Here is a 24,647-nt window from a genome sequence, read left to right as displayed (position 1 = left end):
ATCCCTGCCAGGTGCTCATGTTTCTTAGAAACCAGCCTCTAGTTCCTTTTTCTTTCCTGGAAAACCAGCCTTTTGGGATGGGGAAAGGACAATACCTCCTGTTCATGTTGCAGGAAATGTGGGGTGAATCCAGAAAATAAAAATAATTAAAGGAAAATCCACGGATTGATTGGAAAATCAATCCTTAGTTTCCTTCTCCAAAGGCTATGACAAGGCTCCTTTGACAAGGTCTTTGCACCATTCCCATCGTTCTGTTCCCACAGTTCAAGAGGGGAGGGAGGAGAAAGCCCCCCTTGCTTCCGGAGAATTTCAAATTCTTTTCTTCCCAATGGCAGGGAATTTTTCCTGGGAAGGCAATTCCATTCCTGGCCTGGTGGACTCCTTGCTCATTCCCGAACAGAGCCCTGAGGGGAAGAAGGCCTCTGGAAGCTCCATTGGCCCCCAGTAACCCAAGCTGAGGTGAAAGAGCTTTGTTGGAATATGAATTAAGCTCCAGCCTGACCCCTTCCTGGGATATTTTCATTTGAAAAAGCTTTAGGAGGTAACTGAAGTCTTTCAGTGAGGGGACAGGACATCAGGAAAGGGCTGAATGCACTTTACCATGCCCCAAACAAATCCTGGGACTGCAAAGGAGGGGGGAATGGCATCAAACCCACAAAACTCATGGTGATACAGCTCAGAAACCTCCACGGCCCTGAATTGTCCCGTTAAAATTGGTTTAAATGCTGGTAACAATGGAATCACGGAATCACAGGATGGTTTGAGTTGGAAGGGACCTTAAAGACCATCTGGTTCCACACCTCCCACTAGCCCAGGTTGCTCCAACCTGGCCTTGGACACTTCCAGGGAGGGGGCAGCCTGTGCCAGGGCCTCTATTCTAATCAGGGTTTAGGGGAGCAGCTTAAGCCCAGCTTTGGTCCTAGAAGTGGGAGAAAGGGTTAAAGATGAGACCACAAACTTGGGATTTTTAATTCCTTGAGAAGAGAGCTCGTTGGAGTGTGAAGGGATGGGCTGTGGAAGAGGGTCTTCTGTGGGGATTGACCTCTCCTCCTGCTGGGATTGACCTCTCCTCCTGCTGGGATTGACCTCTCCTCCTGCTTTCCTTTGCTTCCAACCACCCCTCTGCTGCTGAAGCAGCTGCTGGAAGAGGTTTTATCTGCCTGAAGAATCACAGAGTCATTAAGGTTGGATAAACCCTCTAAGATCATCCAGTCCAACCATCCCCCAGCACTGCCAAGGCCACCACTCACCCATTTTCCCAGATGCCACATCCACAGGGCTTGGAAATTCCTCCAGGAGTGGTGAGGTGATTTCACAGCACTTGGGATTTCTGGGTGTGGTTTTTCTCTGGATGTCCAACCCTGATTCAGGTCCCTTTGTCACTGCACTCAGAATGGCAGTAAAGAGATTTATCCTTGTCCTGACTCCAGAAGTTACTGACTCCACAAGTCCTGACAGCTCCCAGCTCCCTCCTGTCCCAGGTTTCTGTGGGATTTAGGTTTCCCTCACCAAGATCTCAGTGCTGAGGTGACCCCAACCTCTCACCCTTCCAGGGGGGTTGAATTTACCACCCCAGAACTGCTGCCCAGGTGGTCCCAGCCAATCCAGCATTCCATATCTCCGAGTATCCTCTGGAAAAATTGCCAGCACTCCCCCTTTTCCTGATCCCTCCTTGCTGTCAGCGTGTGAAAACAGGGTGGCCTCAGAGGAAAAGAGATCCCAAGGGGTGACACTTGGGATTTGGATTTGTTTGGGGTCTCTTTTAATTATTGTTATTATTGTTTCATATGATCTGTATCAAGGACTGGCTGAAAATCCAAAAAGTTGAAGATTTCCCTTCCTCCCCTTTTGAAAACGAGGGAGTTGTCTGTGCTAAACTGAGCTGGGGTTGACTAAAAACTGACTCAAAACCCCCTAAATCAGTACATTTTACATCCCCACCTCAGTGCTTGGCTACTTTCCAGTGAATATTTTGCATGTTATGGGTGTTTTCTGTCACCTTTCAAGGGCACAGAGACCAAGTGATCCAGGACTGATGTTTATCCAGGCTCCAGATGTGTGTAGGTGCTTCCATGGAGGGGCATTCCCATTTTTGGGATCTATCTGAGCCTGCTGCATCAAGAGATTTCTTGATTTCATCCTCTTTTGCACAAAAGTTTGTCCCTTCTCTTGGTCCCATAAATATAAATTAAATAAAAATTAACATATATAAAACATATAAAATAAAAGTAAAATATAGATATTATGTATGATAGAATTATAGTTAAAATTTAAATATAAACATAAACGTAAATGTAAATAAATATAAATAATTATAAATATTATATAATTATTTATATAATAGAATATAAATAAAATATAAAAAAATAAAACAAAAATAAAACTATTTAAAATAAATAAAATAAATAAAAATAAAATATAGATATTATATGTTATATAAATAAATTAAAAATAAAACAAAAATAAAACAATTTAAAATAAATGAAATAAATAAAATAAAGATAAAATACAGATATTATATATTATATAAATAAATTAAAAATAAAACAAAAATAAAACTATTTAAAATAAATAAAATATATAAAATAAAAATAAAATACAGATATTATATATTATATAAATAAAATAAATATAAATATAAATATAAATATAAATAGAATATAAATAGAATATAAATATAGAATCAAATATAAATATACTGCACATATTAAAAATAGAAATGTCAGACCCCTGGTAGCTGCATGACATCTTTATTTTTATTGGCAAGAGAAGCAGTATACACAGCAACATTGCAGTCTCTTAGCTCGTTAAAAATATCTCAATAAATAAAACAAATAAGCCACATATACACTGGAACAGAAAAAAAAAAAGAAAAATAATAAAAATAAAAACAAAACAAAAAAAGGGGGCAGGATGAGCTGTAGCAAATCATGGAGCAATAAGGGAGAGGTGGCAGAGTGTGGAAGGCAGTCTGTGATCCAGGCTTTATTGTCACAAATCATGCAGGGAGCTGGGCACACCGTGGGCTGTTGTCCTTCTTTTCCTATTTTTTCTGAGAGCCTTGGTCAGGTTTTGCCACGACTGTACAAGAAATCAGGGTTTGACTTTCAAAAAATAGCTCAAAAAAAAAAAAAAAGAAAAAAAAAACCAAAACAACCCAAACCCGCTACAGTTCAGGGGGAGTAAAACCAAACCCAAAGATGTCTCATCAATGCGTTCCTGAATTAAGATTTCTCTTGGTTTGTTTTTTTCAGAAAAAAAAAAAAATAAAAATTGGCGTTAAAACCCCAAAGCTGGGGACAGACAGACACGAAACCCGACGGCAACGGACAGCCAGGAATGTCACTTCTCCTCTTCTCGCTGGTCAGCGGCTTTGGGGGGAGAGGTTGCAAACTTTCAGCCCGTTTGGTGCTGTTTTCTGCTCAGTCCAAGTGCTCCACCGAGAGTTCAGAGCCAGGGAGGTCAAGAGGGGTCTTTTGGACCAGTTGACTTGAGGTTTTTAAGGTTTCAGAAGCTACAAACTTGGATAAATCCCAATTCCACTTCAGTCGCAGACGCTGGACACTCTGGAGAGAAGGGAAAAAAGAAGAGAAGAAAAATAAACACACTGGACATCTTTCTGAGATGTGTTGTCTGGGAAGTTCTTTTTCCCTAGAAATCCAGCTGTGGTTCATATCCACCTGTTCAATCCTGCCCCTCATCCCAGAACCTGGTGAATCCATGCTGGGAGAGATCCAGTTCACCAGGAGCATCCTCTAAGCCTGGGGATGGGAAATGCCTTAAGGAATGGGGAGATGGGATGCTCAGCCTTCTGAGATGGGCTTTGGAAAGCCCATCCACAGCTCTTCCTGCACAATCAGGCAAATCCTGCTGGAAAGGAGTGTTTTCTTTCCATGCAATATCCAAACTCAAAAGCAACAACGAAAGAACAGCGTAAACTTCCCAATTCCTTTGGCTTTGGGATGTGCAGTCCAAGTCTAGAGTCAAAAACCAGATATAATAATTTCCACCCCCTGAGGAAAGCTTCCATTTAGCTGGTTTCCATTTCCCTTTCCATTTCCCTTCCCTTCCTTTCTTTTTCCCAAACCTTCCCAAACCCCCCCTTCCATCTCCAAGTCATTAATTATCTAATTACATTCTACAGACGAGCTCAGGGACCTGACAGGCTGCCCAGGACCACTAAGAACTGAGCTCAACTGCTTGGGGTGGTGGGTTGTGGATGCCCAGTCTGGCAGATGACAGGCTGGCCCTTTCCTAAGGCTGGCCAGGGAGGGATTCAGGGCAGGAAAATAAAATCCAGGGAGGAGGAAGATACCACAGAGCAATTTTCTGATGGGCTTTTTTGGTTTTGCGATGATTTTCTCCAGCAGGCAGAGGGAGGGTGAGCCCTACCAGCTACACGAGGCTTTGCTGTGCCCTGTTCTTCTCTGAGGTAAAAAGCAATCCTGGGCTGCTCTATTCCCATGGATTTTTCCAATCCCGCCCAGGGCTGCAGAGGTGAGCACAAAGCTGCCCTCGGAGCAGAGCTGTGATGTGGGAGCTGATGATTTGGACCCCGGGACAAACACCTTGCTCTGCTGCTGCTGCCTTGGGGCATCTCATTCCCAATGGTTCTTTCTGGTTCCCAGCAGCTCTTTTGGCTCTGGACTTCTGGAGAATTGGGAATTTCCCAGCAGTTCAGAGCTAGGAGGTGTTGGGGCTTCCCTGTTCTGGTGTGGTGATGCTCCACCCTGTGGGCAGTGGCCCCCGAGCTCTGCAATGGCTCTGCCATGTCCCCTCCCATGCTCCCAGGGGGTTGTTTTGGAGGTCCTTTCCAACTCAAAACACTCTGTGGTTCTGTGACATTATCCTCTGACTCTGGCTTGAGATCCTCATGTCAGGAATCTGCTCCTTGAGTCCCGTCAGGGAGAACCTCCTGGCTGAGGAAGAGGGAAAATGCCCCCAAACCATCTGTGGGCTGCTCTTTCCTCTTGTCCCCACCACACCACAGCCAAAGGCTTCCTGGAGCTCCCTCTTCCTGCCCCTTGGTCCTGGAGAGCCCATCTGGAAGTGTCCCAGTAAACCCAGGGCCTTCTGCTGGCCCTGATCCCCCACTCCTCACACACCAGGAGGGGAAGCATGACCCCAGTTGCCTTCTGGAGCTGGAAAACGAGGCAACAGGACCCTCCTGGCTCCTTCCCCTCTTTAATTACAGAGATCAATGGAGATGTGGCACCTGGGGACATGGGGTGGGACCTGGCAGTGCTGGGTTAACGGCTGGACTCAAAGGTCTTAAAGGTCTTTTCCAACCCAAAAGATTTCATGGGGCTTACTCTGGAAAGAAGCAGCTGTGGATTTTCCAAGGAGGGGGCAGAGTTTTTTTCCCAGCACTAAGCTGGTGTAGTAGCAGAGCTTTCCAGAGCTTGGTTTTAATCCCAGCTCATGCACAGCTGGGATTGCCCTCCCTGCGTGTGCCTCAGTTGGGAAACCCCAGTTCACCCCTTCCCGTCTCCCAGTGCCTGCGGGATTTGAGCCGGTGGTGCCTGTAAGGCACCTTGGGATCCTCCAAGGCATAGCTGGATGCCATAATTCCATATTATAATAATGTAGGATTGCAGTATCTGGACTGAGAGGTGATGTACAGTGACAGCCTCTGCTGAAAACACATCTCACAGAATTCCAGGATGGATTGGAAGGGACATTAAAGCCCATCTCATTGCCATGGACAGGGACACCTTCCACTAGCCCAGGTTGCTCTGAGCTCTGTCCAACCCGGCCTGGAACACTTCCAGGGATGGGAACTACTTTCTTCTGGGATTTCCAAACATTTTTCAGGGATTTCCAAGCATTTCTTCGGGTTTTCCAAGCATTTCTCCCACCCTGTAGCTCGCTCAGAGCCGATGCAGCTCCCTCGAATGGAGGGCTTCCTGCTCTAGTTTTCCCTGCTTTAGGAGCACTTCCCAGCCACATAAGGAGCATTCCACAGCCTGGAAATCCCAAGGGCTTCTGGCTTGATGGAAGGTGGCAGCAAAACACAGCCCTAGCTGCAGGAAATTTCACAACAAGTCCCCAAGGCCTTTGCTTATATAGGATGGGGGTGGTTTGGGTTACAAAAGGAGTGAAATCATTTCCATGACGTGGCCAAGAGTGCAAATGAAATGGGAAATGCAGGGAAACTGTTGGAGTTTGTTTGTTAGTTGGTTTTGGTGGGATTTGTTGTGGTTTTGTTGTTGTTGTTGTTGTGTTTTGTTTTTGGTTTTGGTTTGGGGTTTTTTTAAGGTTTTTCAGCTTCTTTGAAAGTTGAGATTGTAAAACAAAGGTTCTGCCCCCAGGGCTCAGCCTCTCTTCTTCCATGGGGGCTTCTTCCAGCCCAAATCCCTCCCAGGAAGGTGCTGGTCCACTTTCCTGCCCTGTTTTTGGGGGGTGGGGAGGGGCTCAGGGGGTGTGAGGGGTGTGAGCACAGCAGCGGGGAGGATTTCAGCAGTCACTGAGAAGTTTATAAACTGTTTCCTCCTCCCTTTCCCTTCACCTTGGGGAAGGAAAAACCAGTGTGGTTTAGCCCAGCCCTGCTCAGTGGGCCAGCACAGGGCACTTCCCATGGGAACTGCCTTTGGGAACCTCTGGAGTGGGTGCTGGAAGGAGCTGGAGTTGCCATAAGCATTGAGGTCACCAGTCCTCATCCGTGCTGTTAATTCAGAAGGATTTAGTGCTCCAGGTGCTGCATAAAAACTGGTAAGATATTCCAAACCTGTTATAGGGTGAATGGGGAAGGAGAAATCCCGTGTTATTTCTGCTTGGAAATAATGCCTGGACAAGGTAGAGCAAGTGCCTCAGGCAGTGACCTCTCTGGGTGTCACCCATCAAGATGAGGAAAATGGAATAGAGAGGAGCTCATGGAACCCCAGACTGGTTTGGGTTGGAAGGACCTTAAAGCTCATCCAGGGACACCTTCCACTAGCCCAGGTTGCTCCACCTGGCCTTGGACACTTCAGGGATGGGGCAGCCACAGCTTCTCTGGGAATTCCATCCCAGCCCTTCCCCACCCTCACAGCCAAGACTTTCTTCCTAATATCCCATCCAAATCTCTCCTCTTTCAGTTTAAAAATTTATTCTGGAATAGCCCTTGCAGTGCTGGGTTAGGACACAGAAGGGGACTCTCCTGCTGTAGAAAATCAGCCCAATCTTTCATTCTGTGCTAAGCAGCAGCTGCCTTTAATATTATTTTTCAAAATAAATGAATAAATAGGAGCAGTTCAGTTGTTGCATGATGTCACCCCCCTGGTGCCTCCTTCCCTGTGGGCACAGGGACAGGCTAAAACCACAGGGAACAATGTGGAGCGTGACTTGGGGGACACATGTGGGCCTTCCCAGGGAAAAGGGCTGGCATGGAACTCTGAAATGCCAAAGCAAGCGGCTCCAGGAAGAGGACTGTGCTTTTTTAAGCTTGGAAATGCCAAGCTGGAGAGGAGGATGGATCTCTGTGTCTTGTCTCCCAGGCTGGAAGTCTGAGTTTGGGTCATGGTGAGCGGGAGAGCCCTGTGTCACCTGGGAGAGTGGGATGGATGGAATCACTGCAGGTTCCTGGCTCCTACAGCCATCCCATCCTCCTCTCTCCCCACAACCATCCCATCCTCCTCTGTCCCCACAGCCATCCCATCCTCCTCTGTCCCCACAGCCATCCCATCCTCCTCTCCCCACAATCATCCCATCCTCCTCTGTCCCCACAACCATCCTATCCTCCTCTCCCCACAGCCATCCCATCCTCCTCTGTCCCCACAGCCATCCCATCCTCCTCTCTCCATAACTATCCCATCCTCCTCTGTCCCCACAGCCATCCCATCCTCCTCTCTCCATAACCATCCCATCCTCCTCTCTCCCCACAACCATCCCATCCTCCTCTCTCCCCACAACCATCCCATCCTCCTCTCTCCCCACAGCCATCCCATCCTCCTCTCTCTCCACAGCCATCCCATCCTCCTCTCTCCCCCCCTCAGTGATCCAACCCATCCCCAGCTTTGCCAGCCAAAGGATGGACATTCAGACCTTTGTGGCAGCTTGAAGTGCAGAGGTCTGGGATCCCCAGGAGGGTCTTGCTGGGGACACAGAAATCCCCTAATTCCCAGGTTTTCCTTACCTACAGGAGGTGCTCCCTGCCAACCCCCCCTAATTCAGCCCTTCATCCCATGCCCATGAAGCAGAGACCAGCATTCCCAGCTGTTTTGGGAATGACTGCTCTAAAAAAGCACATGGCATGGACCAGTGGGAATATCCCTGCTCAGGTTTGTCCACTTTCCCTTCCAGCATCCCGGGGTGTTCTGATCTGCTCCAAAACCTCCTGAAACTCGTGCTGCTCCAGCTGAAAATCTTCCATGCCCAACAATGATTCCTCTTTTTTTGCCATTGTTTTTGTTTGCTGGAGCTGGGTAAAAAAATAATGTTCCAGCTGTTTTGGTGTATGGGAAGAGTGGAAAAGAGCCGTGCTCCGAAAACACCGACGGCATCCCCGGGACTGGGTGTTGGAGGCTGGAAAGCTGGAAGGCAGCATTCCCAGTTTGCAAAGCAGAATCCCACCTCGACCTGGAGGGAATTAAGGTCGTTTTGACCTAACTGTGAGCCTCCTAAAATCTCCTTTCCAGCTCTGCACGGGGCTGAGTGCTCCTGGGAGTTGGACGATCCAAACTGAAGGCAGGAGTCACAGGGAGTTGCTTTGGCTTGGCTTTTATCTCTGGGAAGCAGCAGGGATGTGTTAGGATGGGGGAGAGGTGGTGGCTGGCAGGAGCTGGAATCACAGGATCATGGAATCATGGAGTGGTTTGGGTTGGAAGAGACCTTAGGGATCACCTAATTCCAACCCCCCCTCCTGCCAAAAAGGGCTCCAACCCGACCTAAACCACATGGAGAACTTCAGCTGAATCCCCCATGGATTCCATGGGGATGGAAACACAGGGCTCTGTTGTGTTTAAGGCTGGGAAAACCCCATCTGCAGGTGTTGTATGTTTTGATGTATTCCCAGAGATTTTTATAGCAAAGTTGAAGGAAGAAGGGATGTGCTGGTCTGTGGATTGCTGCAGGATCACCAAAGGGATATTCCAGAATTCCAGACTGGTTTGGGTTGGAAAGGATCTTAAAGCCCATCTCATTCCATGGGCAGAGACACCTTCCACTAGGCCAGGTCCTGGTCTAGGACCAAGCCCTGTCCAGCTTGGCATTGTTTAAATTTAAATTGATCAAATTTGTTTACATTGGAGTTTGTTTAATTGAAATATATATTTGTTTAAATTTAAGACTGGCCTTTTTTAAATTTAAAATATTTCTGTGAGTTGGATGGTGCAAAAAATGCAACTTTTTAGGAAAAATACCACCTTGCTCAGCAGCAGGACCTTGATTTTTGGGGGGTTTCCCACCACAAAAGGCTATACCCAGCAGAAATCCCTGAATTTTTGGGGTGTTTCCCCTCATAAAACACTAAACTCAGCAGAAATCCTAGGATTTTTGGGAGATTTCCCTTCCCAAAAGGCTAAACCCAGCAGAAATTCCTGGATTTTTGGGGTCTTGCCCCTTATAAAACACTAAACCCAGGAGAAATCCCTGGATTTTTGGGGGGGTTCCCCTCATGAAAGATTAAACCCAACAGAAATCTCTGGATTTTTGGGGTGTTTCTCCCACAAAAGGCTAAACTCAGCAGAAATCCCTGGATTTTTGAGGGTTTTTCCCCTTACAAAACACTAAACCCAGGAGAAATCCCAGGATTTTTGGGGTGTTTCCCTTCATGAAAGGTTAAACCCAACAGAAATCCCTGGATTTTTGGGGGCTTTCCCCCCACACTGGATTTCTGGGGTGTTTCCCCCACAGAAGGCTAAACCCAGAAGAAATCCCTGCATTTTTGGGGTGTTTCTCATCAAAATCCAGGCTTTTAAGAGCTTGGTGGATGGCTGGAGGTAAAACATCCTCCCTGCATCCAGCAGCTCCTCAGTTTTTATTGGGATTCCTCCTCTCTGGGGATGTGGAATAAGGAACTGGAGATTGAAGCCTTTCCCTCTTGCCCTGAGACTGTTTCTCCCTCTCCAGAACATCTTGTGCATCCTTGAGGAAGGTCAGACCTCACAATCTGGGGAAAATTGAGGCAATGAAGGATCCTGGTGCCTCCTGACCATGTGTGATGCCAGCCTTTGGAGCAGGATGGAGCCCAGGCTGCTGGAGCACAGCCACGAGGTTGGGACTGACCAAAAAGTGCCTCACCCGCCCTGAAAGAAATCCAGGGCACGTGGGAGTGCTCTTCTCCTAAATAACACCCAGAGCAGGGAGAAGTGGAGTGATTATAGGTTGGACTCCAACTCACAGGTCTTTTCCAACCTAATTGATCCTGTGATTCCTTTTTTTTTTTTTCCCAAATAAGTCCAATATCAGGAAGCAACCAATGTTGACTGAAATGACTCAATAATATTGCTTTAACTCTTTTTTTTTTTCTTTCCTTCTACTGCTGCAGAAAAAGTTACTGGTGCCCACAGCCAGCCAGAGAATTCCAGGATGGTTTGGGCTGGGAGAGACTCTACAGCTCATCTCATTCCACTCCCTGCCATGGGCAGGGACACCTTCCACTAGCCTAGGTTTCTCCAACCTGGCCTGGAATGAATGGATGGATAGATGGATGGATGGATGGAATGAACCCTTGAGAAGAAGACATCAAGAGGAGAAAGCCAAGGTGGCCTCCATCATGCTCAGGGACCTGCCAAACACTTCCCATGGAAAAACTTACATTTTGGGAGCCAAAACCCCTAGAAAAGGCCAGTTCTTCACCATTCCAGCTCAAATCAGTCACCTGGAGCTGGAGAGGAGGAGGGAATGCTGAGCAAGGAAGCATTTTTGCTGCTGGGATGCTCTGAGTTCCTGTGTCCTTCCCCCCTGCACAACCTCTGGACAGTCAGGAATCTTTACTCCAAGGTGTCCCTCCCTCGCCAGAGAATTCAAACAAATATAAAGCCAGCTCTAAACTGGGGGGGGAAGGTTTAGACAGGAAGGACCCTCCTCCAAAGGCAAATTTCCCTCATCCCAACACTCCTCCACAGCCTGAGGGGGGCTGGGGGCAGCTGAGGGGGGAGGAGGCAGGTTAGTGGGAGCCCCTTGTTAAAACCTTGGCAGCACACGACTGGAAAAGCAAGGAATTGCCAAGAGGAGGAAGCTGCTAACGAGAAGTTGGAAAAAGGCAGGAAAAAGCAGTTTGGAGGGACTGTGGAAGCCCTGGCTGCCTCACGGGAGCGACCACCAGCCTCTCCTGAGCTACGGGAGGGTGAGGGGACAGGGAGAGCCACCACCAGCCCTCCCGGCTAAAAGAGCTCATAACGTCTCCCCTTGGCTCATCTCCACCCCCGAGCCAAACAAACACCAGGCACAGAAGGTGTGGAATAAGCAACAGGGAGTGGGAAAAAAGGCAGGGAACGGGATGTTCTTCTTGGGAAGTACACGGGGTTGAGGTGGAGAACCTGCACTGACACAGAGGTGGCCCTAAAGGGAGGCTCTGGGGCTAAGGAGGCTCAGGCCAAGGATGAGGGCACTCAAATCAAGGTTCTGGGTGGGCCTGACACTTCCTAGGAAAAGCCTTCTTCAGATCTCATCCTGCACAAACACAGCTTGGAAGCTGAGGGGGGTTTAGTTTAGGATGTGAAATGTGCCCGAGGTCCTGGCCTGTCCTTTCGGGGATAAACACAACCGGGATAAGAAGTGGACTCTAAAAACACCCCTTTGGGAAGAGCAGGGAGTTTTCCAAAGGCAGACCTCCTTCCCCTCTGCCTTTCTGCCAAAATAACACAAATTCTGGGACAAACACCTTCCCTGAAAATAAATCTATCCATCTGGGGCTTTATTCTTTTTCCAAGGGAACTCTTTGTCTCTGGCCTGCTCAGCCAGAAGCTTCCCTGCTCTCCCAGTTTTCCTGGGTGCAGCAAACCTCAGGAGCAGCAGAATCCCTGTGGGATTCCAGGACTGGACCTGCACCATGGATGAGACTTGGATTTCCCCATTTTACCAGTCCCTGGATAGATTAAATTCTTTAGGAGCAAGTCTTGCTCTGTCCAGACACAGGAGGAGCACAAGGAGGAACAATTTTCATCTCCAGTTAATTTTCAATTATCCAAAATTCCAAATCTGCCTAATTTTCATCTGGGCAGCACAAAGACTCTGTAGTAACATCTACTCCTGGAAGTAAATCAGGGAGAGGATGATACCAGTGACTCAGTGGATTAACGCCAGTGGAATTAATAACAAGGAAAAATCCTGGTTTTAACAGAATTTATGGTTTAAACTGCTCAATTTAAATAAAATAATGATTTAAAGAAACTGAACAAAAAACGTTGGGGCCACCCACTAACAGGCAGAGCCATAAAATCCATGGAATGTTGAGGGCTTCTGGGAACAATCCCTGGGACAGGTAGGATTGCCTCCCGAACTTGGGGGGCTTTTTCATGTTCCACACAGTCCCTGACAAAGAGCAGCTGGAACACCTGGAGGCCAGATGTGCACAGCTGGACGTGGGCTGCTGCTGCCCATCAAGCCTCAGATTACATCACATTCCAGGTGCTGGACTTCAGGAACGCTTGGAAGGCTGGGCTGGAGCCAGGGAAGTGCAAGCCCAGGGGTTTCTTCCCCATGGAAATGTCGTGTCCCCTCTGCTTGCAACACCAGCCCTCACAGTCCCCTTGACCTGTTTGATGCCAAATTTTGGGAGAGACACCCCCAGAGCAAATCTGGGGAGAGATACTGGCATCCTGGAGCCAGGGAAGTGCAAATCCAGGGATTTCTTCCCCATGTCTCCTTTGCATGCAACACCCAGCCCTCATAGTCCTCTTGGCCCGTGCGGTGCCAAATTTGAGGAGAGAGACCCCCCGAGGACATTTGGAGAGAGAGACTCCCAGAGCAAATCTAGGGAGAGAGAATCCCAGAATAAATCTGGGGAGTGAGACCCCCAGAGCAAATTTGGGAAGAGAGACCCCCAGAGCAAATCTGGGGAGAGACATTAGTATCCCATAGCCAGGAATAATTCCTCTGCATGACTGACGTGATGGGAAGATGAGGTAGGTCCCCTCCACTCTGTGTTTGTACCACCTGAGACCCCAAAAAACCCACCAGCACCCGCCTTGGAATTGGTTTATTTTGGGATTTCTCCTCATGGTGCAGCTTCACTGTCTCTCTCCGTGTAAAGGAGCTCAAGGGATTGTAGTTTTCAGTGGATTCATTCCCTGCAAAACATGTGGTCCTTGAGGATAGGACTCTGGGAAGCAAAATGCTGAGTGAGCCTTGGAGATGACTGCTGAAAAAAAAGACCCTTTTTGTGGGCATTTGGAGTAGGAAGGAAAGTTTTCCCTTTGTTGCCTCCGGGGCAGCTTCCCTGAGGCATGGATTGATTTAATCCTGCTTTTACAGGTATGGAGCTTCACAGAGCATCACAAAAAGCCCTCAGTGGGAAGAATTCCCTGGATTCCCTATCTCCTTGCCCAGTGTCACCACACCCAGGTTTTGGACTCCCATCCCAGATGACATTCTCAGGTGTTTGCAGAGGAAAGGATGTTACTCCAGCATCATCCCAGCAGTCTTTGAAAAACATGTCCCTGAAGTTCCTTGAAGTCCTTGATCCCAATCCATCCTCCTTTCCTACGACAGCAGGTGATGATTTTTTAGGATACCCCCCAGGTTCTGAGTAAGGGTGGTGTTTAATCTCCCAGGACTTTGGGAAGGGATTGGACCAGGCCATGTCTCCATCTGGGATTAATCACCACAACATCATTAAAGTCAGGGGGCCAAATTCCCACTTGGAATAACCCACCTTCACTCTGCTACAGTCAATAAAGCTGCTCTGATCCTGTTGTATGACTAGAGGAGCCCAACTCTTTAAAATATGTGGGATTGCTCTCGTGCACAGGGATTTATATTTTTATAGGACAAACAATCCTGCTGGGATAAGGAGCACTTGGCATGGAGTGAGGCTCTCTGGGGTGTGTGGGGCTGAGGAGAGCATCTCAGGTCCTCTCCACTGGCACTTTGGGCACCCTGGATGGGACTGATGCCAGACCTTGTCTCTGGGAATGCTGCTGGTGACTTGGAATTTGAATAGGTTTGCACTGGTTGTCTGCTAGTGCCCTGGGGCTCTTTCCCTCTGTTTTCCATGCTCTGGCAGCCACATCAGCAGGACACAAGCCTGGCAAAAGCCATCCTGGGTCCTGCATCTCTCCTGGGCCGTTTCTTCCAGCCTTTACTCCAAGTACCACATACCCTTCTCAGGAAACTTAGAGAACTCCCCACCCATGCAGATGGAATGGCCATGCTTAGAATCACAGGCTATCCTGAGCTGGAAGGGACTCCCAAGGATCATTCAGTCCAGCTCCTGGCCCTTCCCAGGACACCCCAACAATCCCACCCTGTCCATCAGAGCATTGGCCAAACACTCCCTGAGCTCAGGTGAGCCTGGTCAGTGCCCGACCACCCTCTGGGGCAAGAACCTTTCCCTGAGATCCAGCCTGAGCCTTAAACCAGGTTTCAAAACCTTAAACCAAGCTCCTTAAAGCCAGGCCTTTAGATTTCAGCCTCAGCCCTTTCTTTCAGTTGTCCTTCAGGGTAACGAACCCCTTCCTGCCCCGCCTTGGTGTTTGTGCTCTCCCTCCTCTTTCCTTCCTCTCCTCCTTTCCTCACCAGCCTTTTCCCGAGGCTGCCTCTGCTTCCTGGGGGTGTCCAAGCACCTCCTGTGCCGGGCCAGGGTTGGACTTGATGATCCTTCCAGCTCCAGGTGTTCTCTGCAGGCAGCTTTGCCTCGGGAGCCCTCGGCAGGACGAGGAGAGGCTGGCAGAGGTTTTGGAGTGTGCAGAGCACTGGTTTTGTTGTTTTGTTTGATTATACTGTTCTTCAGAGTGGTTTTGTTCGTTTTGCTTCAAATCCATCAGGATTCTGGGCTCAGTCAAGGATCTGCACGTATTTGATATCAGAATTATTTAATGCTTTCCCATAGAAGAGAACTTAGGCTTGACCTTCCAGAAGGGTCACCTGGCTGGCTCTGGATTTGACATTTCCATGTGAAGGTGGAGTAGTTCATTCCCTGCTCCAACCTTTTGAGAGTTGGCTTTTTCTTGAGCAAAACTGATGGAGAGGAGCCAATGCTGGGAAAAAACGTGCTTCTGGTGTGTGTTATGACATCCAGGACAAGAGGACATGGTCTCAAGCAGCACCAGGGGAGGTTTAGGCTGGACATCAGGAGGAATTTCATCATGGAAAGGGTTGTCAGGCTTTGGAATGGGCTGCCAAGGGGCCGTGGGGGTGGAGTCCCCATCCCTGGAGGTGTTCAGGAAACAACTGGAAGTGCCCTCAGTGCTCTGATCTTGTGACTAGCCAAAGGCTGGACTTGATGATCTCAGAGGTCCTTTCCAGCCTAAAGGATCCTGTGATTGTGGGAAATTCCTCGGCAGGCTCTGACTGAACAAGTGCTTGGATGTTTGTGTTGGTTTGCAGCTCTGCTGGGGCACCTTGGGCTGTGGTGGCTCCTGGGGGTGGGGGGAGAGGAAGGCAACAGCAGAGAGGCTGAGCTGGCCATGGCTGAGACATTTGGTCTGGATTTTTGTGGGTTTGGATGTTGCCATCAGGATCCTGGTCTCCTGAGGAGATGGGAATATCCCACAGGTCCCTGTGCAGGCTCTGAGCAACCCTGAATCACTCCTTTTTCCAAGACTCATCAGCCCATCAGCGTGAGCTTGGCCAGCTGCTTTATGGGCTTTCCTGAAAGTATTCTGGGGCTGATGCCGGGCAGGGGAGTGGGTGAGGGATCCAGCCCTTACTCACAACCTTTTCAGCAACACATTTCCAGCTAGGATGGTGCTCTGAGCTCCCCAGGATGAGTTTCCCAACCCACTGCTCTGCTCCAAGAGCCTCCACTTCCATAACCCCCCCCCTGCAGCTTTTAATTCCCAGTTCAATGACTATCTAATCAGTTTGAAAATCTTATTTTATTCTGCTTTTTATTCTCTCCCAGCTTTCTGTGCTGCTTTCCCATAAATAAATGACCCCCTTCACACTTTCCCATCCCACTGCTGGATTTTATGGCTTCACAAGGGGTAAAATGAAGCTGACCACACCCTTGCTGCTGCTTTTCAAAGGGGACAAACAGTCTCACTCCAAGTTCAAACTCTTGGAGGAAGGAACAGGCAGAGATGGAATCCCTCCGCTCAAGGAGCAGATAAGTCATTGTGTCCTTTGCTCCTCTGTGTTTAGTGGGGTATTTAATCACATGCCTCATGTCCAAACGTGGCTTTGGTGGGATTTAGCACATGCTCTGCTGAATCCCCAAAGCCCAGCAAGTGGCTCCCAGGAAGATGATTTGTGTGCAGCACTCGCACAGCAGCCCGGAAAAAAGCTCTGGAAAATTGCTGTGCACGGGCCTTGGGAGCCTCGCCATCCTGCCACAGGCAGACGTGTGCCTTCAGGTTTTTGGGGCTTCAGGGATGAAAGGAGCGGGTTAAGTGGAGATTTTCAAGCCAGTGACTCAGCTCAGCACCAGCTGGCTGGTCTTGTTTAGGTTTGCCAGCTGCAGGCTGGACTCGTTTGAACCTCCGAGCCTGAACTCTGGGAGGCTCCCACTGAGATAATAACCTGAGTTACTGCGGGACTGATGCAATCCCTGCTCTGGGGGGAGGAAGAGGAGCTCTCTTTGCAGCATCTGCTCCAAACAAAGGCTTTGTGCTTTGCCTTTGGCAGTGCTGCTCCTCTGGGAATGTCACGAGCTGTCTGGGATGGGCAGATCTGAGCTGAGCTGGTGCTCCTGGGAATCAGGGGCTTGCTCGGAAGTTGTTGCTGGGTTTCTCTGCTTGGGTTTGCAATAAATCCCACAATGGTTTGGGTTGGAAGGGACCTTTAAACAGCATCTAATCCACGCCCCCCTGCCATGGGCAGGGACACATCCCACTAAACTAGCTCCAAACCCGGTCCAACCTGGCCTGGAATGGTTCCAGGGGTGATGGAAACATCTGATTGATGCCGACCTGCTCCTCTGCTCTGTCCAACCGAGCGTTACACGTGGGCTTGTGTTTGCAGCACAGCAAAGTGTTTCTCTATGTCTGATGTTCCCCAGGTCAAATCTGGGTGTGATGTTTTAGGGGCTGGGTGGTACACTCTTGATTGAAAAGGAAGGTTTAAAGGCTAATTAGGGAATCGGATGGAATGCAGGGAAGGAAAAGGGGAGTTTTGGTCTGTCCTGTCTAGAGAATTGTGTGGCTTAAAATCCCAGAATGGTTTGGGCTGGAAGAGACTTTTAAAGGGGATCTAATCCATGCCCCTGCCATGGGCAGGGACACCTCCCACTAGCCCAGGTTGCTCCAAGTCCTGTCCAGCCTGGCCTTGGATACTTCCAGGGATGAGGAAGTTCTCTATCCATGTACACCTGTCACGCAGCAGTAAATCACTAAACATAGGTGTGCATGTGTAGACATACATGGAATACTGTAAAGCTGGTGATCATCCATTAGGGATGATCCAGAGAGATTTGGAGAGAGGCTCCTCTTCCCCTGACCCTCAGTTCTTAGGAAATGCTCCAGTAGATGTGTTTTTACCACATCCTCACCTGAAAGGTAAATGGGTTCCTTGAATTAAAGGCTCCCTAAAACCAGCAGTTACTTAAATCAACATCAATAAATGAGGGAATGAAATGCAGCTTTAGCCAAAGGACTCCAGGAGAGGGGCTGGTTCTTGTGGCTCGATTTTCAATCTTGTGGGACAATTTCCCTTAAGCTGGAAGGCGAAATGGGAATGCTGGGCCACCCTCCTCTCCTGGAGGTGCAGGGATGCACCCAACAGGAAGCTTAACCTGACATCCCACACGCTTTGGCTGAACAAAGTGATCTCTGCCCTTTCTGTACTTATTTATATTTTCAGTTGCCTGCATAATCTGGCCCTCTAGAAAGTCCCTTCAGGAGGTCACACAGCTGAAATAATAGCTAATGGATTTTTCAGGAATGGTTTGGGGCTCATTAAAGACTTTCTGCCTTCCCTTCCAAGTGTTTGCAAGCTGCTCCCCAGCTGGGTAGGGCTGGAATAAGGAAGCTGGCACAAGTGTGCCACGTCCCAGCAGCTCCAGAGACTAAGGAGAACTGCTGGCATTGCTTCTCCATCCAGGGATATCCTTATTCTGCTCCCATCACCTCACTTGGCTGTTTCATCTCTGTTTTGGGTCCTAAGTCCAGAGGAGGAGGCTCTCTGACTTCTCCAGTGTTGGACATCCAAACCATTTTCATCTATGCCCCATTAATCATGAAATGGTTTGGCTTGGAAGGGACCTGAAAGATCTTTGAGCTCCATAAAAAGAACTGAGTTTATTCCTTTCACAGGAGCTGTTCCAGGCTCTGACTTCAGGAATTGGTGGTTCCCCAACTGCTCTAGGGGAATCTGGTCCCCTTTTCCACATCTGTATGGGCTAGGATGGGATACTTAGTTTTTCTGGACTCCCTGCCTGGCCAGGGCGCCACCTCTGATGAGACCCAGCCAAGTCATCTTGAGGTTGAGGATGGATGCCCCAGGCACAGGAGAGCCAAGGGAATGCCTGTGGTCTAGTCCAAGGATCAGACAAGCCTCTGGAGATGGCCCAGGCCATGCAGGGACAGCTCTGCCCCAGCTCATGTCCTCTCTTGGACTCCCAGCTGTGCATTTCAAACCTGAAAAATGTTGCTTTATCCCTACTTATGTTGGTTTTATGATGCTTTGGCTCAGTGGGGTCAGACCGTGTCGGTCAGGATCAGACAAAGCCCTGGAAGAGGAGCTGGGAAACCATCTGGGGCAATTCTGACCTCCCTGGGGTTTGGTGGCAGCTGAGAGCTACGAACCTCCTGTGGGAGACCTTGGGCTGCTTCAGCTCAGCTTTGGGTTAAGGTTGGGACCAGGGAAAGTGGGGAAACCTTCCCAGGACCCCGAAGCCTTTCCTCCTTCCCTCTGTTTTGTATCCCTGGAGGGATGTGCTGTGTGAAAAGGGTATTGCTGGCCCCTTGCTGGGAGGCTTTCTGCTTCCAGCCTGGCTCTGTCTTGACCCTGGTGCTCCCCTTCACCCCATCATCATTCCCACAGCCTCTGGGGGATGCAGTGCTCTGTGATCTGCCCAGCAAAAAATTCCCCCTGTGAGCAGGCTCCTCATGTTATCCTGGTGCCTGGGCAGGCTTTGGGATAAATCCCAGCCCGAGCTGCTCATTTCCCAGTCTCCAAGGCCTTTTACTTCCTCTGCTCTTGGTCTCCTGGGCTCCTTCTCCTGCTTCCTCCCCCTCAGCTCCCTTTGTTCTCTCTGGTGCTGTGCTCCATTGCTTGTCTCTGCTGGGATGATGATCCCAGCTCTTGGATCAGATTCCCTCAGCTTTGAGCTGTGCCTTCTCCCTGTTTTAGGCTCCTCAGCGTCCATCAGGCTGAACTCAACACCAGCAAGGACAGGGAGATGTGAGCAGCTCTCTAAAATATCACTTATGACTCTTATAAAGGCCCCTCCTCACACACAGTTTCAGTGTAATGCCTTATTTCATCAATTAATGTAGTATTTTTAATAGGTTTTATTTTTAACAGGTTTTATTTTTAACAGGTTGGGGTTTTTTTTTAAAATATGTTTCCACTATTTGGATTTTAGGTGGAAAACTTGAACACATGAACTTGGAGCACAGTCCTGTCTCACTTCATGTCTGACATTGTGGGGCTGGAAACTGCCTGGGAATAGGGAGGAACTGAGGGAAAATCACTCCAAGAGGTGTTTGGGTCTGAATTATCCACCAGCTCCCTCTGCCCTGAGTTTTGTATGCTGACCAGAAGGGTGACTTTGGGGTTTTTTTTTAAAGCATCCCCATCTCTACAAAACCCTTGGTGCTTTGTGATTTAAAGCATGCCTAAATATTTAAGGCAAGCCCGATGTGGGCAGGAAGTGCTTGCTCAGCAGTTTTCCTTTTAATCATTGCAGCTTTTGGGACTCCAAAGCCCCCTTGGCCACTTTGCAGGATTGTGCTTTAACCAGAGACCTTGGGATGGCTCTGGCCCAAGTGAACTCCTCGAGATCCTGGTGCAGAATTCTCCTGGTGGTGCCCTGAGATCAGCAGATCCGGCCTTTCTCTCAACTCCCACTCAGTGCCTCAAATCCCAGGGAAAGCTCCCCTTCCGCTGCTACACCCTCGGCTTTGAAGGCAAAAAAAGGATTCAACAGGATTTTTAGAGAGGGTGGGATGGTTCAGCCGCCTTCCAAAATTCCCAGGGCTTCCCAAAGCTGTTATTCCCTGCAGTGTCTGCAGTGCCAGCCCTCTCCAGAGCTTCCTTGCCGTTGATCCATAGGCAGACCTGCAGCCAAGCTCATCCTCCCGGGAATGCTCCTGTCTGTGATCCTGCTCCGAGCTCTGCCCCACACCTGAGATGCCCCTTGCCTTCAACCTGGGGCTTCTGGCCCCGAAAGAGCAGCACCCAAACTGCCCGTGGAGAAATAATTTGGGATGTAATGCAACTCCAGGGAGTGTCTGGGTGCACCGAGTGGGGGCTGGTGCCTGTTGAACCGGAGTCTTGCTATTGGTTTGAGCTCTGCTTTGTTTTTTCATTGCACAGCCTCTCGCTGCTTGTTTGGGAAGTTGTTCCTCCCCTTTGCTGCCTGGAGCAGATCCCAGAGAGCAGCACATCCTGCTCCTTTCATTATCTGCCCCACTAATGCCTTCTTTTTATTTTTCCCCCTCTCCAGGTCACTTGTTTTGGGTCACTTTATTCTCAGTTCTAACCCCACCGTGGGGTTTTCCAGCTTTGTTGCTTCTGTGGCTCAGGAGGGATGTTTTGTTCTCATTTATTAGTTTTCCTGGCCAGGATACAAAAGGTTAAACACTTTGGAGAAGCTTATTTACAGCTGAGGTAGGTTTCTAAATCAACAGTAGATTGGAGTGACTCACAGAGCTGCTTTAACCTTTTTCCTTCCGTTTTTGTCTCTCTCCACATCTGAAGGGCAACATCTGCAATTTAGATCTCTGGAATGAGAGGCTGTGAAAGGAATATAAATGTGGGTGCTCAGCCTGGCCCTGGTGCAGAGCTGGCTCCCATCTGGCAGTGCCTGGATCCCTCTGGGATCAAAGATCCCCTGGGCACCCTGGATTTTGAGGAGCTGTGGGGAGACGACCACCAAGGAGGAGGGTCTGGCTGGGCAGGCAAAAATCCAGTCTGGTTGTGTGTGAATCCCTTCTCGATGTGTAGGAGGGTCCTGTCTGGTGGGGAGGTGACAGGGTGGGCACTCAAAGTATTACAATTTGCTTTTTGGAGGAGAAACTGAGGCACCGAGTTTGCACGGGAAGGTTTTGGGTGGGAGCTGGGAGAAGGTTCCGCCTGGTCCCTTTGTTCGGGTGGAGATGAGTGTGCCCAGGGTGGGCTGGGGGTGCAAGGAGAGCAAAGCCCACTGACCCCATCACATCAGATGGTACAAAAGAGGTGGCAGCCTTAAAATTAGCCCAGAGGTTCTGGGATAAAGTGTCCCCACAAGGGACACGGGCTGGAAGGAGCTGGGAAGGGCAGGGCCAGCCCCCACATCCCTCGGCACTTTTGCTTCCCACCAAAAACCAGCAGTGGAAAACAGGCTGGAGATGGACAGAGGAGATGGGATCCTTCATGAAGCATCACCTCTCAGTTTGCTGTCCTTCAAACTCCCCTTTATGTAGCGTATCACTACAGACCTCCCTTTTCCCTCACAGCAAAGCAGGGCTGAGACATTTCCACTCCCAAACCGCACCCCAGCCCCTGCATTTCTCCTATTCAGCAGCATTTAGCGATTCCCTTCTAAGGAGCCTGTGGAATCAACCATATTTTAGGGGTTGGCCCTTTTTGTCCCTAACCCCAATACCTTCATTATGCTCCTCACAGCTCTCCTGTGCAGTTTTTGGGTGTCTCAGCTCCAAGGCTGGGTCTAATCCTAAACTGAGGTGCTACAGCGCTGAAACCCTGTGGGGACAGCACCTCTGGGGGGCTCAGGTTACTCTCCTGCACCTCAATCTTTAGATTTTAAAGGAATTTTAGAGGAATCCAGTCCCTCGGCGAAGGCACTTTCTGGCAGACCCAGCAACTCAGCACCTCCTGTGCCTGCAGGGTTAGACCTGACCTGGGAGGCCTGAGAGTCTTTCTGATGTTTAGACCACAAATTACCTTGCTCTCCGAGCCTGCCAGCTCCTGAGGTTTTCCCTAATGAAAGGACTGGGCTGCCTGACCCACTTGGAGTCATCATTTCAAATTTGGGTTGTTTATTGAAGTGGCTGTTGATAAAGGAACAGAGTAAACCTGTGCTTGTTGTGTTTGGAGCTCATCTAATGTCTCCTATTAAGATGAGGGCAGTGCAGCTTTAATCATATTCCTACATAAACACAGCAGAGAAAATCGTGAGGTTTCTTTATTTAAAAAAAAAAGAGAGTTTTTCTATATAAAAAAAGAGTTTTTCTCTATAGAAAGGCAGCTGTGATGCAATGTGGTGGAAGCACCTCTGATGCCGTGCTCTGGCCCTAAATTAAATAACCTGTTGTCCTGATGATCATTAATGTGGGATGTACTAAGAGCAAAATTCCTTGCACCGGGCAGTGAGGCAGCTCCTGGCTGCTCCCAGATATTCCCTGTGCTCCCTGTTAGACACACACCCCTTGGATGTGACCTCAAACCCACCTTATTCTTTATTTGATATAATTTATTCTGCCCTCTAGTGCCAGCAGATGCTGAGTCAGCAGGAGCTCCTGTGGTTTTTCACCTTTTCCATCACCCAGTTCTCCCTAAGCCTGGGAATCTGCTGCCAGGATGGGGAGAGCTGCTAAATATGGAATGTTTGGGGACTGGGTGCCTCAGTGCAGCCTTGGAGCAAAAAAAATGGTTCCTTGGAAGGATCTTTGGGAGATGTTTGCAAGAAAAATGAGCTTCCTAAGGGAAATGGGAATCCACGTGGCAGGGATGTGAAGGAAGGATTTTGGGAGGTCAGGAGGTTTTTTCGGTGACGGGCTTAAAATTAAACCTTGAAGCCTGGGGAGTGCTTGGAGAGGGAGGGGATGGATAGGGCAGGGATAACACCTGGAAACAGGTCTCTTGCTTTGCTCCTGAAGAAAAGGAGGATAATTTTCTGTTTCAAAAGGTATCTGGGAGCCTTTTGCTTTGTTACCCTTTGCTGGGAGGGAGAGGAACATCCTCCAGCCATTCCCTGGGGTCTGCAGCTCCTCAAATCTCCTCCAATCTCGTCACAACTCCCTCCCTCCTCCTGCTGTGCTTCTCCTGCTCTTTTTAAGACTCCCCCAGACAAGAGTTTTAGGATTTGCAGTGCCAGGCCACCCCTTGATCCCCTCTGTCCTCGGACCTGCTGGAGCTTTTGCCCAATTTCCTGGGTTATTCCAAGCTGTGGGGAGCGCCCAGCCCTGGACGGGAGGGGCAAACCCAGCCTTTTTGGGCTGAAAGCAAGGCTGCAGAAAACAGAAAAACAGCCTTGTACAAGTCTCCTCCCTGTCCCCTCATCTCGGATCAGAAGTTGGGGAAGGGGGTGGGGGGGAAACACCACAACCCACAAAGCCCCAGAGGTCGCCCCTGGTTCTGCTGGGAGCACTCTGGGGCAGGTTTTGGGGTGGCTTTGTCTCTTTAAGGTGTCTCCCAGAGGGAGGATCAGCCCGATGTGATGTGGCAGCTCTGGTAACTCCTCTTGGCTTTCAGCACAGCCCTTGCTGATCACACAACTTGCTAGTGAAGAAGGTCCAGCTGTCCAAGCCTTGGCAGGGATCCCCACCCTCTGCTCGCTGCCAAATCCTCTCTTTCTTTTTTTTTTTTTTTTTAAATATATAATAAATGCTTAGTTTCCTAACAGACTGGGAGTGGAGCAGCCTCCTCTGCCTCCCAGCCCCGTGTGATGCCTCCTGGACCTGCAGGAGCCAGGGTTGGTGGTGCCACATCCCTGTGTGGTGCCAGGATGTTGGCAGCCAGGGAGATGGAGAGCCCAGGGCATTCCAGGGCTTCTGTCCTGCTGGGAGGTGCTGGTGGGGGGGATCAGGGTTAAGGGTTGGGGTCCCAGCAGTGCCTGGTTGGGCTGGAGCCTGCCCCAGGGGTGGTTTGGCATTCCCACTGTGGGCATTCCCAGGACATGGCTGGTTCATGTGGACATTGCTCTTTGTTGTACCACCGGGCCAGCAATTTATTCTAGAGTCTCTTCTCTGGTTGTGCCAAACCTCTGGAGCTCTGGTGCCAAACCTCACCAGCCATGTTTACATCTCAGAGTGCTTAACAGAGTGACTCCAAGTCCCAAATTGCCCCAGCAACCAACTCCCCTGAAAAGCTTCCCAGATTCCTGGCCTGGGCTCTCTGCAGAAGCTCCAGGAAACCTTCCTCTCCTCACCTCCCTCTTTCAGAAATGACTGAAACCCCCCTTGTTTTGAAATATTTTCACCATGTGGGCCACTTGAAGGATGTGTCTGAACTAAAGAAGAGCTGCAAGGCAGCCTGAGCGCTGCAGTGGGTGAGTAATTCCAGGAGGTGAGCCTATGGATCTCCTATCCAGAAAGAGGGTTTGGATCCTAAAAATAATGCAAATGTGGCCGTAGTTATGTGAAAGGTTGGGTAGCAGCATTTCAAGGAAAGATGAAGGAAAACCAGCACTGGGAAACAAAAATACACTGCCCAGCTGGTGAAATGATGGAATTAGGAAATGG

At 49.3% G+C, this 24,647-nt stretch overlaps 1 protein-coding gene and 1 pseudogene across 2 annotated transcripts in view; one reads left to right on the top strand and one right to left on the bottom strand.

Annotated features, from left to right (window-relative positions):
* LOC127472604 (uncharacterized) overlaps positions 1-19,426 on the top strand; it is a 37,940-nt pseudogene extending 18,514 nt beyond the window's left edge.
* TWIST2 (twist family bHLH transcription factor 2) overlaps positions 2,786-24,647 on the bottom strand; it is a 30,889-nt gene continuing 9,027 nt past the window's right edge. The window contains exon 2 of one of the 2 annotated variants that reach the window (XM_051791061.1): positions 2,786-3,566. The gene's annotated coding sequence lies outside the window, so the exon portion shown is untranslated. Of the gene's footprint in view, positions 3,567-17,484; positions 17,570-24,647 lie in introns of those variants that run through there. The other variant, XM_051791062.1, reaches the window with a different exon arrangement.

Source organism: Manacus candei, unplaced genomic scaffold, assembly GCF_025592945.1.
Source record: "Manacus candei isolate 608988 ecotype Guabito, Panama unplaced genomic scaffold, ASM2559294v1 h1tg000029l, whole genome shotgun sequence".
Lineage (NCBI taxonomy): Eukaryota > Metazoa > Chordata > Aves > Passeriformes > Pipridae > Manacus > Manacus candei.
The sequence above is the reverse complement of the archived record's forward strand: the minus strand, read 5'-3'. Positions and strand labels throughout refer to the sequence as shown.